The sequence below is a fragment of the Arvicanthis niloticus genome, chromosome 2, assembly GCF_011762505.2.
Source record: "Arvicanthis niloticus isolate mArvNil1 chromosome 2, mArvNil1.pat.X, whole genome shotgun sequence".
Classification (NCBI taxonomy): domain Eukaryota; kingdom Metazoa; phylum Chordata; class Mammalia; order Rodentia; family Muridae; genus Arvicanthis; species Arvicanthis niloticus.
The window spans coordinates 107,328,020-107,338,153 of record NC_047659.1 but is presented as its reverse complement, the minus strand read 5'-3'; positions in this window follow the sequence as shown (position 1 = coordinate 107,338,153).

Below are 10,134 nucleotides of genomic sequence, written 5' to 3'. Positions count from 1 at the left end.
GACCACACTTAGAAGAAAGAATTTGGCTTTAAATAATGTTTAATTACTTTTTTTTTTCAGTACTAGGAATCAAACCCAAAGCTCTAAGCATGATGGGTGTTAACCTATTGAGCCACACACCCAGCCCAGGTTCCACCTTTAGAAGGGAGTGAATTTAGTTGCCAGGTAAAGCTCAACAGTAGAACTATCCAGGGGTTCTTGGTCCTTCCATCTGACTTGAGCTGTGAGTAGGTTGGCAGTTCTCAGCTGCTGTCAACTCACCTTAAGCTAGCTGAACCTTGCTGGTATTATGTGCTTGGGCTTCTCTTTCTGTCTTGAGGCTTCTCCAATGTCATGGAAAGGGAAAGGTGCTTGGTAGGCTTTGGGCATATACGCTTGGCAGTGTAGAGGAATTAGTATTCTCTGACAACCTTTTGTGCAAGGAAATGGGAGCTGATGAATAAATTTGCAAATGTCTTCTCAGTCACAGAGACCTGAGCTCCATTGCCTAGAATGGTGACTTAGTACCAACCCTTTTCTTGCCCCTTATTGCTTTTTCTTTCTTACTTAACCCACTTACTTCTGGAATTACCTTCAAAGCAAACTACCCAACTCCATATCGAAGTCTCAGGCTCTGCTCTGATGAATTCCAAATTAAAATGAAAGTACCCAGATGACTTTATGTCTAAAGTGGTTTCATACATATCAATAACATGTACCCACTTTCCCATATACATATTCTGTCACTCAGGTAGTCATACTGTGCGTCCTATGACATGGCTCTTCAGCATTGCTTCATTAGACCAAAGGTGAATACTTGACAGAGCTCAGCTAATGTGAACATAGGCTGCTCACTATTCTGTGCTGTAGCTTGCTGTGGATATATGAAACTAATGAGATTTTTTTTTTCATAGAAAATGTGGCTAGAAAATGTCTTGAGACTGAGAACAGATCCTGAGTAGCTGATATGAAAAGGCAGGGTAGAGAAAGCAGTGGGTTCCCTGCAATAAGCATCTGAGGGAGCAAACACAATGACATTATAATCCAGGAGTGGGGTTACGACATAGCCCATAATAAGCACGGGAAAGAGCAAAGTCCTTTTTTTGCCATAAGCCTCTGATTCCAAGTCTTTGCCTGAGGATTCTTTGGTTTTATCCTGTCCTATAGCCACAGGAGCCTCAGAATCAGTGTGGTCCAAGCATGGTCAGAGAAAGATACCTTATAGTGAAGAAGCATGTTAGATGCTACTTTTTACTCCTTACTTTCTACCCTTCTCCACCTTGTCCTGGGTCAGCAATGCCAACTTTGGCAAGCATTATCTCACCTTTCTTTCTCCAACTTCTGATGAGTTCTGTATGTGGGAGCCATCAAAAAGGCCAGAGATCATCAGTTGGAGGGAGAGAGACCATAACATTTATTCCTTTTTCTCTTCCCTGATTTTGCTGTTATCTCTCTACTCAAAGCTGTGCCTCCAGTCTGGTGAAGGTCTCCCTTCCATGAATATGACTCTTTCCAGGTTCCAGTCCATGAGACTTTCTCTCTATCTTGCTGCTCAGGGACTAGGGATGAAAAGGAGAGCCCATGGTGGCTCGAGGGACCATTCCCCCTCCCCAATTCCTTAACCTGGCACACAGCTTCCCTAGTAGTCCCTGCCACTAAACACTGTTCATATTATGCAGTCATAATAGGAGGATAGTTGGGTGAGAGGTTTTGAAACTAGAGGAATAGGAAATGGAAACACTCATATTTGATGATTTCAGACTGTGATGTTGTTTCACCCCATAAGGTATTTTTCACTTTGAAATAGAATAGTATGAGGTACAGCAGCCTTTGCAGAATATTTCAGGTTTTTTGTTTGTGTGGATGAGCCACCCTGGAATGGAAAGAAAAGGAAAAGGTGGCAGAGGATGGGTCCTTTGTATTTGAAATGTCAAAGCCTGATGATATTTGGGATTGTACTTCATTATCATTTTCATAACTATAATTTTTATAATATTTTTATAACTATGGAATTTTAATCAAGCTCATTATTGAAGCATACCATACAGAAAGGTGAGAAGATTCCATATTGAAAGGCTCAGCAAGCTGACACTCACTGAATACCTTCATGTAACCAGCACTTACGGCAATAACAGGATGTTGACAGTATCCTAGAGACTTCTCTCCAACTTGCTTTAGTCATTGACTGTCCACCTCAAATGAAAACCACTGATTTGACTTCTAATAGCGTGGATTTGTTTCTTCTGTTTTTGAAATTCATATACATGGATCAAACAATATGTTCTTCAATATTTGTCATCCCCTATTCTACACCATGCTAGTGATAATTGTGCATGCTGCTTCAGCATGCTCTTACAGTGTACTCGCACCCATTGCTGTTTGTCTCTCATGGTTAAACAACTGTAATTTGTTTCTCCATTCTGTTGCTGATGAGCATTGGAGTCGTGCTTTGCCCATTAGGGACACTTTTTTTTTCCCCTTGAGTGTATAATGTATGTGTGCCTGGGCATATGAGTGCTTGGGTGAGGTCAGAGAAGAATATCAGGTGTCCTGCTCTATTGTCCTCTAGCTTATCCCCTTGAGACAGGGTCTCTCACTGAAGCTGAAACTACATTTTAGCTAGGTGGCTGGTGGATACACTTTGAAGGTGTATCCAGCATACAGCACAGCTAAAACAGACCTACTTGAGAAAACACAAGAAAGAAGGCTGGGGGGGGGGGGCGAACTCAGTGGTAGAGAGCTTACATAAGCATGCACGGGGTCCTAGGTTCATCCTCACCACTGAGAAAATATTTTTAAAGTGGGGGTAGTGTTAGATAAGAGAGACATATATAAGGGGATTTTTACATATAGAAAAGGATTGAAGGCAAGGACTGCTTTTCAATTCAGCTTATTGTTATGACTACTAGGCTATTTCTAGTTTGTCTTCCCAAAATAAACCATTCTTTTGTCCATTCTCTTCTGTCCTGTTTTTCTGCTCCTACAGTCATCACCAAGGTAACTTTGACTATAATCTTGTACCACACTGCTCTCATCTGAAGTCTCTATTGTTACAACACTTCTCCAAAATAAATAGCTCTGGAAATGCATCTGCATCATCTTCTAACCAAACTGTCTCACCCTCCACTCTTTCCTATTCTTACAACTTTATGCTTGCCCTTCAAGTATGCATAATAATCTACCTTCTACTACATTTGTTCAAAATAAGTCCAACCCACCAAGAGCCCCAGAGCAAGACATTAGCCCTTCTTATAAGAACAGCTTCAATTTCCTGGCCTCCATCAGAAAACCTGAACTCTGGATCAATAGTTCTCTGTCTTTCTGGTCCCTTTTGTTCCAAGGTCCTGAAAAACGCCTGGAAAATCATGGATTTTATCCTTGTATTCCAGAGACTTGGGAGGAAAACAGAAAATTCAAGAGCATCTTGGATTAATATCTTTCTGAAAGAGTGGGGCCATATTTAAACTCTAGTGTCCAGCAGAAGCAGTATAAATTGGAAGAATCACTTAGTAAACTAGCAAGATCTAATAAAGCGAAACGTGCATATGACTCAGCAATGTCATTTGTAGGTATCTACCAACTATAAATATATACTTTGATTCACTAAGAGATATGTATTAGAATAATCATAGGGGAAAATGTTCATAGAAGAGGCTGAGGAGATGGCTCAATGGGTAAGAGCATTTGCTGAGCAAACACAAAACTTTTAGTTCAAATCCCCAGCCCATATAAAAGCCAGGCAACGCTTCTTATGCCTGTAAAACCAGCATCAGTTGAAAATAGACAGATCCTGGTCTTTTCCTCTTCCTTTTCCTTTATCAGGCCAAAACATATGACTCAAGTTAAGCAGGCCAACTCTTCTAACCCTTCAAACTGTGCCAGACATTTCTTCATGAATTCATAATTTCTTTATGAATTATGAACATAATCTGATCCCAGGAAAGTAATACTTAGTTCAGAATGTGCTTTTCTGTTAAACAAATAAAAGCCCTATGTGTGTGCTTTATAAAGAGCTTCCTGTCCCACCTACCTGTGTTATCTTCTAGTATGATCATTTTACCCTAGTCTCTGTCTAGCTCTTCTTTGTCTTCCACTTTACATACATTCTCCAGCTTCTTGGACTTTCAGAATCCAGGCAAACACAATTAAATGCTTTCTTTTCCTTCCTTTTTAAAAAAAATTATTTTTATTTATTTACTTTTTTGTGGTGATCCATATCTTAATCCACCAACAACATCTGTCCTCCACATTGTCCTAGAGTAGAGAATATAATCCCAGTCTTGGCAGGAGGCAGGGTTATTGTTATGAGTACGAGATCAGCCTGGATTATTCAGTGAGTTTCTATGTAGCCTTGGCAACAGATGAAGATCCTGTCTTAAAACAAACAAATACTTCCAAAATAATAACAAAATGTTCTTCCCTTCTTCTTCCCTGCTTTTCGTGTTTTCCGTTTTATCAACAGAGCTCTTTCAAATAAAAATCTCAGTTAAAACCCTGTTGGTAGAACAGGCAGTTGAGGAACTATTGGGATGTGAATGGTCCCTCTAGGATTGAGCCATAAAGCAACCTTAATAGCTGGATGCTAGACTGAGATCGGGAACCTTGCTGGCTTGATTGTTCCTTTGTGATTTTCTCACAGTCAATGCTCCTTATATGTACCTTCAAATTCTTTTTGATCTGATTGCTATATCAGCCATGGTGCTGGCAGTAAGTTTCAAACAGACCTTAACAGCCTTATAGAAGGATGAATTGACCCTTTGCACCTCGGCTTCACCTGTCATGTTGGTGCTGTTGGTATAGAACTCCTTTGGGCTTTCAAGTGCACAAGCCAGGTAGAAGGTGACAATGCTACCCCATGACAATCCATGGCCAAAAGAAATGTCCCTCCATGTCTTTCCCCAAGAAAATAGCCTCGATCCACATCCCACCTGCTTCTCTGCTGTCCTTTAGACCCAAATCCCCAGGGACCTAATGTCATTGGCTAACTTTATCATGAATTTATAGCATCCCTTCCCCAGGAGTCTTTATGCTCTCCCATCCCTCTCTTCTGTGTTACATTCCCAGATGTGCTTCACATTCCTCTCACATTCCCAGATGTGCTTCTTTATTGAGGTTTTATATTCTGAGGGACCAGACTGCACTATCCTTTAACTAAGAAAAAACATTTCCAAGGCACTCTAAAGTTTCTTTTTGGTTTACAGTCATTATTCTTGAATAATTGGTTGAGGTATATGCACCCAAGAACTGCTCCTTATCTCATAATCTGAGGATTGAGCAGCCAGACTACCCGAACTTAAGGTGCTTTAAGTTCAGTGAATAGAAATTCACGGAGGCCATGATCATGGAAATCAGGGAGATTTTTAGTCGGGGGGGTATAAAATCTAAAATTTACTGGAGGATGTATTTGGCCTAGTTTGGAGTTTTGCCTTTAATAACAAATGAGTGCATACATTTAGGTCTCTAGAGCTTTCTATTTCCACAGCCTCTGACAACTTAAAACCATACACCATTGGCACTCACTTCAGCCTCTCTAAACTGGCAATTGTCACGGTTCCTTTAAGACGAAAGCCGGTGACATGAAGACAGCAGTCACCTCCTACACCCCACGCCTCCAGACACCCAGGAAACATCTTGTATATACTTAAGCTGTCTCTGACACACATAATTTCATCTTCATCCTTGACTAATCAGTCTTGTTTGCCCCGTTAGCAAAGAGAACAGTATATTTTTGAACAGAAAAGCTTGGCAAGAAAAGCAAAATAAAGACTCCCACAAGAAAATAAAATCTAGTGTAAATCTTCACAAAATAGCAACAAATAAAAGATGGGGAAGGAAGGCACAGAAGTTTCAGACAAAGGGTATTTATCAAGGACTGGCTGAGGAGCCAATCCCATTTTGTATGTTAAAATGCTTTCTTCCAAGCTCTGGATATTTAGAGTTTAAGGGTAGTGGCTACACTCCTCTTGCTTTGGAGAAGTGGGATTAGTTTTGACATTTTAGGATTAAGGTCAGTTTCATCTACAGGCTACCACATTCTGTCAGCACGCCCCTGCTCTGTCCCTGCTCTATTACTTCTGATCTTCCAATCCTCCTGTGCTGCTGTGGAGAATATCCACAGGGGTCTGTTCTAAGACAGAGACAACTCACCCTTAACCTTTTCTTTTAATCGACTCCAAGGGTACAGAGGAGAGAAAGAAGTCTGTAAGTCTCTGAGAGTTTCAGAGCGATTGTGAAGGCAGCCTTTCTATTCGGTAGCACAGCATCCATAACCTTTGTGAAGTGACCCGGAAGTTTTCCCAAGAGGTTGAATCTAGTTCCTCATCTCTTGGCTATGCATTGGTGTGGGAGTTCCATTGGCTAATATGATGTGGCAGAAGTGAGGAGCCTTGGACTACAGAGGACAACAACAAACTCTAAATGGCTTGCTGCAGAAGGGAAGATCATGTGGCGCCAGAGGAAAACTTAGCAATAGATGGCCCACTGTTTCCCAAGTGGACCCACAGTTGACTACAATCACAGACTAGCCAAGATCAAAACTTTCTGTCAGGCTCTCAAATGCCAAAGAACTGAGAGTTAAATGAATTATGTAGGATTTTAAGGTACTATGGTTTGGGCAATCTGTTATATAGCAATTACTAGGAATTCTAAGCCTCTACTGTGTTCCTCAGATCATGTTGCCTGGTTTCCATTAAAAGTATTAGCAGGAGTACCCATGCTAGGCAATTTGGAAACAATTGTATGGGGTAACAGAATTTGTTTCTCATAGGAGCATAATAAATTGCTCCTAGTTTTCAGAGCAACACTTGACTTCACAATGACATTTGGGTGAAAGTCAGAGATTGACTATACTTTACAGGTGAAAATGTAGAACTATCTAGCTACAACTAGCACCAGTTAGGAAAATGAAAATTCAGGAGCTGTGCTGTAGATCTGATAAGGGCATGGAACATCCTAGATATGAAGCTAATTTATCTATATCTAAATGAAATCATGTGAGAATATCGTATGCCCATATAAATGATGAGTAGGTTCTCTGATTAGAAGTGACCAGGTTACTTTAACCCCACAATGTGTCTGGTTGTGTTTCTCATTCCTGTGCCCACCTGGTGGCACATGTCTTTATATGGCATTTTAATGGATACTATACCTTTAGATCTACCCTGTATAATAGAAGGCAAGAGATTTTTGTAGTTATATTGGTTACATACATGAGAGCAGGACTTAAGCCTTAAGCTGCTTAGTATTTCATTTACAACTTACTACTGGGGAGTTAGGAGCACAGTACCTTTTGCAAAATCTTGTTTTTAGTTTGTGGGAAAATATAGTGATGCATGCTTGTGAAGGTAGATAAGGCTGGATTTCCTTCAAGAATACAGTGCACTTCAGCAGTCTTGTAACTTGACAAGTGGTGCTTTGCTCTCCATTGAGACAAACCAGGGTTTAAGTGCTAAGGGCACATTTCACTGGAGATGGAGGGACTCAAAGAATATGATGTAGGTGAAAGGCAGCACATTTCTCCACAGCAGGGTTCAGGGGAGATACTTGGGAGATGGTAGAAATCTCTGGAAGGAGTCCTCTTAGCTGGGACGTCCCTAGACTGGGATGCTCAGATAGAGACTTAAGGCATCAGTTTATTTGAGTAGAAAAAGAGACAAAAAAGGCAGCCATTAAAGAAAGGGCTCAAATCGTGGGGGCTGCCACATGAACCACCAGAGATTGATCCAGCTGAGGAATTCTGGGAGGCAGCAGAGAACCTGTCAAGGGAAGTGGATCCATCCCGATCAATCTTTTCCTGAATCTCCACTGACGGCATGGGACTACTTCAATGAATATAAATAATTTTCCTAAAGATTTATTCCTTTACTGTTATATTCACCATATTTGCAATGGGACCTAGATCATAATAAAGCTTAATGTTTTTTTTCCAAGTCAATTAACTTCACAGGGGGCCCAGAGAGACTGACTGGTCAATCAGAAAGCCTCCCTCTGTACATATGGAACAGTTGTCTAGTTTGGTCTTCTTGTGGGACTCCTAACAGTGGGAGCAGGAGCTGTCTCTGACTCTATTTCTTGCCTTTGGGACTCTTTCCTCTTACTAGGTTGCCTCTTCCAGTTTTAACAGGAGAGGAGGTACTTGGTCTTACTACAACTTGATGTGTCATGGCTGGTTGATATTCATGGGAAGTCTACCCTTTTCTGAAGAGAAAGAGAAGAGGAGTAGATGGGGAACAGGGTAGGAGGAGGGACTGGAAGGAGAGGAAAGAAGAGAAACTGAAGTCAAAATGTAAAATAAATTAATTAACCAATGAATAAATAAAGCATAGTGGTTTTTTTTTTTCAGAAAGTAGATGAAAGTCTCCAGGGCCTTCTGAGAACCCATCATTCTGTCTTTCTTGCTTCTCAAGGAGCCCAATGTCTCTTGGAATTCCCTGGAGTGCTGAAGTGACAAAGGTATAACCCTGGAATGTATTTCCAAACACTTCTGGAATAATCTACATCTTGTTTGAATCATACGTCATCATTTACTACCAGAGATATCTTGTTCAGATAAAGGTACTGTTTTCATTAGTGAGTGGGGACCAATAATACCAAGTTTGCAGTTGTAATAGTTAATGAGTCAACATAGACAAAACACTGAACAGAGAACCCATCCTGTGCTCAATGGTCACAGAGTGTGCATCATCTTCTCTGTTTCTGCTATAAGCACAAGCATCTACTTGTTAATGAATCAGTGTTATAACACTAGGGAAAGCTAGTGAAAGCAGATTTTAGGAATAAAAGGGGGATAAAAGAAATAAAAATGGTCAGGAAAAGAGAAGTTGGAGCAGCTGCTAAGAAAGTAATTGACATTAGGTGAGTTATCATAGAAGCAACTGGAGATGAATCCTGCTGGGGCACTCTGGGAGGCAAAGGGTTGATGTTCATAGAATATGCATTTCGTAGAGTGAAAGAAGGGGTGAAGGAGAACAGGGGTTTGATGAAATGGTGCAATGATTAACAGCATTGGCTTTTTAAGAGAATTTGTGCTCAATTCCCCACTTTCCCATTAGGGCTCACAACCATCTGTAACTCTAGTTTCAGGGGGATCCAATGTGCTCATCTGCCCAACGTGGGTACCACTCAAACACATGATGCATGGACATTCATGCAGACAAAACACACATCCACATAAAATAAATAATTTTAAAGGAGGATGGCAAAAGAAAATGGACAGGAAAGTCAAGAAGAAAGCCGTCTGCTAAGAGGACAAATGGAGACCCTCTAATTCTGTGTAGGAGGGTCCTTTACCAGGACCTGAATGGAGAAAGGGGATTATTTAGTCTTTGCAGTGTTCTAATTGTTATATTTCTAGCGCATTTCTTGGGTTGATATATCATCTAGAGAAGATTCATCCCTGGGACATCCATTCTTTGTTAGCCAAAAGTAGCTGACTGTGTGAGAGCCAAGCTTGGACAAATGCATTTGTCGAAGCAAATATGCTGCCCAGAGCATTATGTGGCAGTCTCAAAGCAAACTGCCTGCATTTCACTTTCTGTGAAAACCCACTCACTTCGGCTGAGAACAGATGGAACTTGGAACATTCTGCACAGCCTGAATATTGACCCCCCTGTCAGTTCTGACATATGTGGTACATAATCACTTTTTCTGTCTTTTAGCACTCTCTCTACTACCATGATTTTAAGAAATAAATGTGCTCTTGCTGTCGCTCCTTTGGAAGGGGGTAAAATCCTGCAAGTCCTTTTTAACAAGGGCAAGCTTATCATCGCTCTTCTTGCTTCTTCACTGCTCTCATCAAACCTTCTCATCAAACTACCACAACCAGCCAGGATAAATGTACTTGCATTGCTGCTATGGGTCATGCATCGAAGTAGTGATGGAGGAGATGATAGGAGATAATGGAGAGATGGGAGAGAGGAGCAGGTGATGAAGGCCATTGGGGTGACAGGGTCAGTGGTAATGGAGGTGATTATGATGTATGTGTGTGTGTGATGTGTCACACACACACAATGTATGAAGACAATGATAGGTGGAGAGAATAGATATGCCAGTCAAGATATTTATGCGATACAGTTAGTAGAAAAGGTAACAGTACTGTCAGGTAAGGTGATGCTGAGGTAAAAGTGGTGATGTCCAAAGGCACGGTAGTGGTAAATG